The following is a 9545-nucleotide window of genomic DNA, read 5'->3' as shown; positions in this document are numbered from 1 at the left end:
CCACACAACCCTGCCATGGCAACCTCTGCAAGGTGTGCCAGATCATCAACATAGGGATCACCATTCCATGTGGGAACACCACGCACCAGGTATGTGGTACATACTCGTGCGACTTGGCCAACATTGTCTACCTCATACGCTGCAGGAAAGGATGTCCCGAAGCGTTGTATGTTGGGGAGACCATGCAGACAAACGGACATTGTGCGACAATCGCCAGGCAGGAACGTTCCTTTCCAGTCGGGGAACACTTCAGCAGTCAAGGGCATTCAGCCTCTGATCTTTGGGTAAGCGAAGGTGACCTTCAGGACACGCCACAACGCAGAATCGCTGAGCAGAAACTGCGAGCCAAGTTCCGCACACGAGTACGGCCTCAACCGGGACCATGGATTCATGTTGCATTACATTCACCCCCCCCAACATCTAACGTGGCTTGCAAAATCGTACCAACTGTCCTGGCTTGAGACAATTCACACCTCTTTAACCTGTGATTATCCCTCTCTCCATTCGCACCATCTCCTGCAAAGACTCGCATTCAAAATACCATCTTGCATCATTGAATTTTTCTGTATTTATGTTTGTGTAAACTACCTCTTCATTCATCTGAGGAAGGAGCTGCACTCTGAAAGCTAGTGATTCTAAACAAACCTGTTGGACTTTAACCTGGTGTTGTCAGACTTCTTACTGTGCTCACCCCAGTCGAATGGCAGCATCTCAACATGGTAAATGAAAAACATTAAATGCTTCTGCCGATTGTGAATCAGACACCTTTTGCACGTTAGGTGAATGTGATAAATGCTACACTACAGAAACAGCTGGCAGTGAAGTACCAATGGATCTGTGCAACATTCAACTGCAGCCTTGCTGCAGCTTTCAATGGTTCAGCTGGGAGGCCAGGTCACTGATCGCATGAAGACAGCTGTTCCTTTAAAACAGATGTCTCAACTTGTAAGACCATAAGATATCAAACTTATATTGAACTTTAGCATTTGTTCAGTTAATATCTAATGGAACAATGCTCTCTGTTCAATCATTAGTACATCATTCTTATCTTCCTCCAGAATATTTTACTCAATATTTGTTTCATTATTAAATGTTGAACCTCAGTATATTTATTTGTTATATATGACTTCATTTTGAATTGAATAGATCTCGAGTCTTCACTCTAAATAACTGAATAACCATTGAATTGCAAACATGACTGACCAAGAAGAGAAAGTGTTTCACTGGCTAACAGAAATCTGATGAATCTTTGTTCAGTTTGACCACAGTCAGCTTTTGAACAAAGTCTAATATAGTTAAATGGAAGTGAATTGAGAATTATGTGTTGCTTATATTTGACCCCTCTGTGTTTTGGTGTGAAACATTCTGCAGCCTAAATACTGTTCATGTCTAAGAAAGGAGGGGTGACAGCAAATCCGCACTGAGCCTGGATTTCCTCATCCCCCTTAGTTACTTTTCCTGTTTCTCCATCATTAAGGCCGAATCTTTCAAAAATGTGGTTCAGTTAAATCTGCCATTTCCTCTAATTGAATTACGTATCGTTTGTGACTATATATATGAGCATACATTACTATTAGGTATGTTTCGGATGGCAATTAACATATTAATCTGTGTCTACAAAGTCATTAAATTCTTTTGTGAACTGAACAAACTGCCAAGATCTGCACTTTGTTTTTTCATGTATGGAATGATCTGTCTGGACTGTACGCAGAACAATACTTTTCACTGTACCTCGGTACACGTGACAATAAATCAAATCCAATCAAAGAGACAGTTCCTTACTAATCTTCAGATTGAACAATGAGCCGCCTTAAAAATTATTCATTCATGGGAGGTGGGGGTCACTGGCTGGACCAGCATTTGAAATGAAAAATGAAATGAAAATCGCTTGTCACGAGTAGGCTTCAAAATGAAGTTACTGTGAAAAGCCCCTAGTCGCCACATTCTGGCGCCCGTTTGGGGAGGCTGTTACGGGAATCGAACCGTGCTGCTGGCCTGCTTCCAAAGCCAGTGATTTAGCCTTGTGCTAAACAGCACCTACTGCTCATTCCAAATGCCCTTGAACTGCGTGGCTTTTGAGGCTATTTCAGCAGGCACTAACAAATCAACCACAACATTGCCGTGGATCTGGAGTCACGTGTAGCCAGGCCACATAAAGAGAGCAGATTTCTTGAAGGACATTAGTGAACCAGGTGAATTTTCACAACAATCAAGAATGTTATCATTAGACTTCTAATTCAAGACTTTTATTCAATTTCAGCATCTGTCAGAGGCAGATTCGATCCCAGATCCCCAGAGCATTAACCTGGGTCTCTGGATTACTCGCCCAGTAACAATACCATTACTCCAATGCCCAGCCCACATAGTCTTGGCAGAATATGATGTCTTGTAACTTCTCAAAATTATAAAGTAATTTATTTTTTCAAACAAATCCTAATAGCTCTACAGTTTCTAGAAACATTTTGGTTGGAAGTGTTATTTTTTAAAATCAAGAACTAGTCTTTGCAAGATAACTACCTCACACACCAATTCATGTATGACGATCTATGTTCACTACTGAATAATCTAATTTAATTATTGCTTTTTGCTATGAAATCAATATATGGCTAATATAGAAAAGGTACAGAAGGTGAAATGGCTGCAGGAAGCCACATGTTTGATGTATAAAAGGGCTTCCTTGACCTCGTTACTAACGACTGTAACAATTTTGAAACTAAATGTGATTACACATACGTACTTACAGCTTCCTACATTACAACAGTGAATATGTTTCAAAAGTACTCCATTGGCTTTAAAACACTTTAGGAGGTCCAGTGGTCATGGGAGGTTTGATAGAAATGTAGATTTATTCTAATTGTCCGCATATATTACACTCGGTGTCCTCACCAGAATCATTGACAAAGATTGAGTCTTAATTTTGTGTAATAACCACGGCGTTGACACCATTTTGAATACTCTGTGAAACTCCAGACACACCATGTGCACAATTATTTGTTGTAAAACACAGCGAGTTGTTGTGATTTGGAATGCGCTGGCTATAAATGGTGCTGGAATCTCATTGGACTGTAACTTCCAAAAGGGAATTTGGTACATTCTGAAAAAGAAAACAAAATCGTCAAACTCTGGGATTAAATGGGTCACTGTACAAAGAGCTGGCATAGGAGAAATGGGCCAAATAGACTCTTCTGTACTCTAGCAGCCTTGTGTACATGTAAAGGGAGTGGTAATGACCTGGAACCTACTGCCTATGAGGGTCGGAGATGCAGAGATGACGGAAGGATTTCAATAGGAAATTGGACAGGCACTGAGAGAAATAAACACACAGAGATTCGGGGAAAGAACGGGGCAATGGGCAGACTGGCTTCCTCCACAGGGAGCCGACACGGTCCCAAAGGGCTGAATGGCCCCATTCGCCATCCTCCAGGTGCTGTGATCTCAGGAGAGAAATTCAGCTGCTCCAACTAACTGGAGTCCCTCATCTCTGGTGCCATTCCCGTAAATGTCCTCTACACTCTCTCTCAACTTCACATCTTTCCTAAAATGTGGGGCCCATATATAGGGTTCCATTCCAGAGGGATAGAATTGAAAAGCACGGAGGAAATGCTCAACTTGTTTAAAACGATGGTTCAACGACACTGGGAGCACTGTCAACATTGGTGATCTCCATTTCGATAAAGGAAATAGAGGCACTGGAGAAGATGCAACAAAGATTCATAATATACAAACTGAGAGCATTTAATACTCAGGAAAGGCTGGGGTTGCTTTTTTCTGGAAAAGAGAAGACTGATGGGTAACCTGATGGACATCTTTCAGATTATGAATGGATTCAATAATCCAATAGGAATTTCAAGAGACACCTCTTTACCCAGCGAGTGGTGAGAATGTGGAACTCGTTACCACAGCGCGTGGTTGAGATGAAGAGCATGAATCCATTGAACGTAAAGCTAGATACATACATGAGGGAAAAAGGAATAGGAGATGCTGATTGGGGGATGTGGGGAGATGTAGACGGGTGGATGGAGGATCATGTGGAGCATAAATAATGATGCAAACCATGGCTAATCTCAGCCGATATGGGAATTTAACCTGTGCTGTTGGTGTCACTCAGTACAAACCAGCCATCCAGTCAACTGAGCTAACCGATCCCCATGTAAATCTGTAATAATTCCTTAAATATTAATGACTGCCTGTCTCCCACCATACTATTTAATGTAGTTTCCCAGTGCCCCTCATATAACTTGCCCCTCATACCCTAATAAATTTCTTCTGTGAGAAGCACCAAGATAAATTAAACAAAAGAACCATGTAACCATACAGCCTATCTTCATGGCAATGTGGCATGATTTTGGGTGTTTCCAAACAGAAATGGTCATGAAACATCATGTAACCTCCAAACACCCTTTCACTCTTTGATCCTTGTGAAATGTGCAACCAGATATTCGCAAGAAGGCTCAGAGAGAATCGGCCCACTGGAGACGAAGCCGTGAGACCGGCCAGTCCAGCAGAAAGAAAACCTCCGCCCATCCCCATTGACCAACAGAATGATCAAAATGCATTTCTGGATGTAATTGAGAACAGAAGCAAGAACAGCAGAATCCAATCCCTGTAATCGGTTGTGAACTTGTTGGTGTCTCTGGAAGTGCGGTGAATTACAAAATTCCTTCGCACATTGAGAGCAGGAGAATGGCCTCTCCACAGTGTGAACTTCCTGGTTTGACTGCAGATGGCATAACCTAGTGAATCACGCAAATAGACGTGAACAAATCTAATGTCATCGGAGAATGGAGACATGGCTGCAGGATGACCAGGGATGGCAACTGAATATATTCTGTGTTTAGGAAGGACAGGCAAAAAGGAAAAGACAGCGGAGTGGCAGTGCTGGTTAATGATAATAATAATCTTTATTCTTGTCACAAGTCATTAACACAACAATTAAGTTACTGTAAAAATCCCCTAGTCGCCACATTCCAACACCTGTTCAAGTATATTGAGGGAGAATTCAGGATATCCAGTTCACCCAAGAGCACATCTTTCGGGACTTGTGGGAGAAAACCGGAGCACCCAGAGGAAAACCAGCAGACACGGTGAGAATGTGTAAACTCTGCACAGACAGTGACCCAAGCCGGGAATCGAACCTGGGACCCTGGCGATGTGAAGCAACAGTTCTAACCACTGTGTTACCCATGGTTAAAGAGGAAAATAAACAATAGTGAGGAAGGATATTAGCTCCGACAGTGTGGAATCTGTGTGGGTAGAGCTGAGAAACAGCAAGGGGCAAAAACATTAGTGGGCATCGTATATAGACCCCCAAACTGCAATGGTGATGTTGGGACTTGACAGGGAAGATGGAGGAGAGATTTCCCCGATGGTGAGAGGTTACCGAACCAAGGTCGCAGTCTGAGAATGCGGGATAGACCATTTAGACAGAGACGAGGAGTAATTTCTTCAAACAGAGCGTGGTGAGCCTGTGGAATTTGTTACCACAGGAAATAGTTGAGGCCAATGCAACGAATGCTTTCAAGAAGCAGGTGCATATAGCACTTAGGGCAAAGGGGATCATAGGATATGGAGGGGGGAAAAGCGGGATTAGGCTATTGAGTTGGATGATAAACCACGATCATAATGAATGGCAGACCAGGTGCAAAGGGCCAAATGGTCTCTTTCTGCTCCTATTTTCTATGTTTCTATCTAATCTCTTCCCACACTTAAGAGTAGGTCGATGGACTCTCCCCAGTGTGAACTTGCTGGTGTGTCTGCAGACTGGATAACTGTGTGAATCCATTCCCACAGAGGGAGCAGGTGAATGGTTTCTCCCCAGTGTGAACTCGCTGATGTTTCCGCAGGACGGATGAATCAAGAAATCCCTTCCCACACTGAGAGCAGGTGAATGGCTTCTCCCCAGTGTGAACTCGCTGGTGTGTCTGCAGACTGGATAAATCACAGAATCTCTCCGTGCAATGAGAGCAGGTGAATAACGTCTCCTCGGTGTGAGCTCGCTTATGTTTTCGCAGGCTGGATAAACTGGTGAATCCATCCCCACACTTTGAGCAGGTGAATGGCTTCTCCCCAGTGTGAACTCGCTGGTGTGCCTGCAGACTGGATAAATCACTGAATCTCTCCCCACACTGACAGCAGGTGAATGACGTTTCTCCAGTGTTAACTCGCTGATGGCTCCGCAGGTTGGATAAAGTACGGAATCCCTTCCCACACTGAGAGCAGGTGAATGGCTTCTCCCCAGTGTGAACTCGCTGGTGTGTCTGCAGACTGGATAACTGTGTGAATCCATTCCCACAGAGGGAGCAGGTGAATGGCTTCTCCCCATTGTGAACTCGCTGATGCTTCAGCAGGGTGGCTGAATCAATGAATACCTTCCCACACTGAGAGCAGGTGAACGGCCTCTCCCCAGTATGTCTGCGTCGATGAACCTCCAGCTCACATGGGAATCTGTATCCCTTCCCACAGTCCCCACATTTCCACGGTTTCTCCATGTTTTGGGTCTCCTCGTGTCTCTCCAGATTGGATAATCAGTGGAAGCCTTGTCTACGCACAGAACATGTGCAATGTCTCTCCTTACTGTGAATGGTGTGATGTTTTTTCAGGCTGTGTATCTGGTTGAAGCTCTTTTCACAGTAAGTTCACTGGAAAACTCTCACTCGGGTGTGTGTTGTGTGGGTCTCGGTGCTTTTCCAGTCACACTCACGTTTAAAATCTTTTGAAGCTGGTAGATCGGACAAACATTTCTCCTTCTCGCCGATGATATTCAGAACCCAGTGATATTCAGATCAGAAGGAATCGAGTGAGTTTGTCACATCGAGACGTGATGTTTGAGATTTCTGCCTATAATTCCTCCTCGTCCAATTTCCTTTTAAAACAATTTATAAAAATCATTGTTCTTGGTACAGATAGAAATTCAGAACAGACAATTCAAGTTCCTGTGGAACATTATTTCTCTATACTTCTCCAAAAGCTGTAAATCTCCATCCCCCACAATCTCCCTCCATTCTCACTCTGCTGTATCTAATATTCACCCTCCCAATTCTCCTGAAGGTGCTGATTCATGTTGATTGACAGATCCAAGCTCAGCTCACTGCTTTTCTGACCAGGACAGAGATTATAATAGGAGCAAGAGTAGACCATTCGGCCCACCGAGTCTGCTCAACCATTCAATGAGATCATAGAACATAGAACAGTACAGCACAGAACAGGCCCTTCGGCCCTCGATGTTGTGCCGAGCAATGATCACCCTACTCAAACCCATGTATCCACCCTATACCCGTAACCCAACAACCCCCTCCTTAACCTTACTTTTAGGACACTACGGGCAATTTAGCATGGCCAATCCACCTAACCCGCACATCTTTAGACTGTGGGAGGAAACCAACGCACACACGGGGAGGACGTGCAGACTCCGCACAGGCAGTGACCCAGCCGGGAACCGAACCTGGGACCCTGGAGCTGTGAAGCATTTATGCTAACCACCATGCTACCGTGCTGCCCACAAATCCTTGGCCTATCTACTTCAGCACCATTTTACCACACAATCCCATATCCCTCGATATCTTCAATACATAGAAACTTATCAATTTTTGTCTGGAATATACCTGATGACTGAGGCTCCACATTCCTCTGGGGTAGAGAATTCCAAAGCTTCACCACATCCCCGAGTGAAGAAATCCTTCCTCATCTCAGCTTTCTCTCTATCTTTCTACCCGTTTCCCATAACCCTTCATTCCATTGTCAATAAAATATCTATTGAACTTGTGCTTTGATATATTCAATGACCCCCAGATACAATTGGTCCCTGTGGAAGAGAAATCCAAAAACTAACAACCCTCTGAGGCTACAGTCTTATATTACAAGAAGAGAAATAATAATTAATTTACTTTATTACTAAACCATAAATAATATATCCAATCTATACCATGTAACAATACGAGACATATCTCTGTCCATTATTAATATAGTGTCCCCTGAAATGTCAGCCATCTCCTGGGGAATCCACCCCATTTAATTGTGAACATTAGGAAAGAGACGTTTAAAAAATTTTTTTTTAGAGTAAACAATTATTTTTTTTCCAATTAATGGGCAATTTAGCGTGGCCAATCCACCTACCCTGCACATCTTTGGATGGCGGAGGTGAGACATGCAGACACGGGGAGAATGTGCAAACTTCACGCAGACAGTGACCAGGGCCGGCATGAAAACCCTGATCCTCAGTGCCATAGGCAACAGTGCTAACCACTGTGCCACCCCTCGGGTTGTGAATTTTGGACATGGGTCGCCGTGTGACTGAACAGAGGGGCAGTGGGTGGGAGGGGAGGCTTCTCAAACACCCAGTGGGGGCAATGTAACAGACTTACATTGAGTTAGTGGGGTCCAGGGATTAAGATTTGCTTCTGTTTATTTACTTTTCTGTTGCTACTCTGATCATAGGTATCTGGGTCTGTGAAAACCGGTGTAATGGAAGGTCAGGTGCCAGGACAAAGGGTAATCCAGTTTACTGGCTAAGTTGTCTCCATTCTGAGCAATGTGGAATAAGCTTCTCCCAATCATTGAAAATGTTGCCCCCAACAAACATGATGTGGAGATGCCGGCGTTGGACTGGGGTGAGCACAGTAAGAAGTCTTACAACACCAGGTTAAAGTCCAACAGGTTTGTTTCAAACACGAGCTTTCGGAGCACGGCTCCTTCTTCAGGTGAATGGAAAGGCTTGTTCCAGAAATGTTCTGGAACAAGCCTTTCCATTCACCTGAAGAAGGAGCCGTGCTCCGAAAGCTCGTGTTTGAAACAAACCTGTTGGACTTTAACCTGGTGTTGTAAGACTTCTTACTGTGCCCAACAAACATGGCGGCCGCACATGCGCTCTGCTGCTGATTGTCCCGAGTAAAGATGGCGGTCGTTACCCCGAACCGATCACTGGACCATAAATAATATATCCAATCTATACCATGTAACAATACGAGACATATCTCTGTCCATTATTAATATAGTGTCCCCTGAAATGTCAGCCATCTCCTGGGGAATCCACCCCATTTAATTGTGAACATTAGGAAAGAGACGTTTAAAAAAATTTTTTTTAGAGTAAACAATTATTTTTTTTCCAATTAATGGGCAATTTAGCGTGGCCAATCCACCTACCCTGCACATCTTTGGATGGCGGAGGTGAGACATGCAGACACGGGGAGAATGTGCAAACTTCACGCAGACAGTGACCAGGGCCGGCATGAAAACCCTGATCCTCAGTGCCATAGGCAACAGTGCTAACCACTGTGCCACCCCTCGGGTTGTGAATTTTGGACATGGGTCGCCGTGTGACTGAACAGAGGGGCAGTGGGTGGGAGGGGAGGCTTCTCAAACACCCAGTGGGGGCAATGTAACAGACTTACATTGAGTTAGTGGGGTCCAGGGATTAAGATTTGCTTCTGTTTATTTACTTTTCTGTTGCTACTCTGATCATAGGTATCTGGGTCTGTGAAAACCGGTGTAATGGAAGGTCAGGTGCCAGGACAAAGGGTAATCCAGTTTACTGGCTAAGTTGTCTCCAT

The sequence above is a fragment of the Scyliorhinus canicula genome, chromosome 17 (genome assembly GCF_902713615.1).
Source record: "Scyliorhinus canicula chromosome 17, sScyCan1.1, whole genome shotgun sequence".
NCBI lineage: Eukaryota > Metazoa > Chordata > Chondrichthyes > Carcharhiniformes > Scyliorhinidae > Scyliorhinus > Scyliorhinus canicula.
This window is presented reverse-complemented; position numbering follows the sequence as displayed.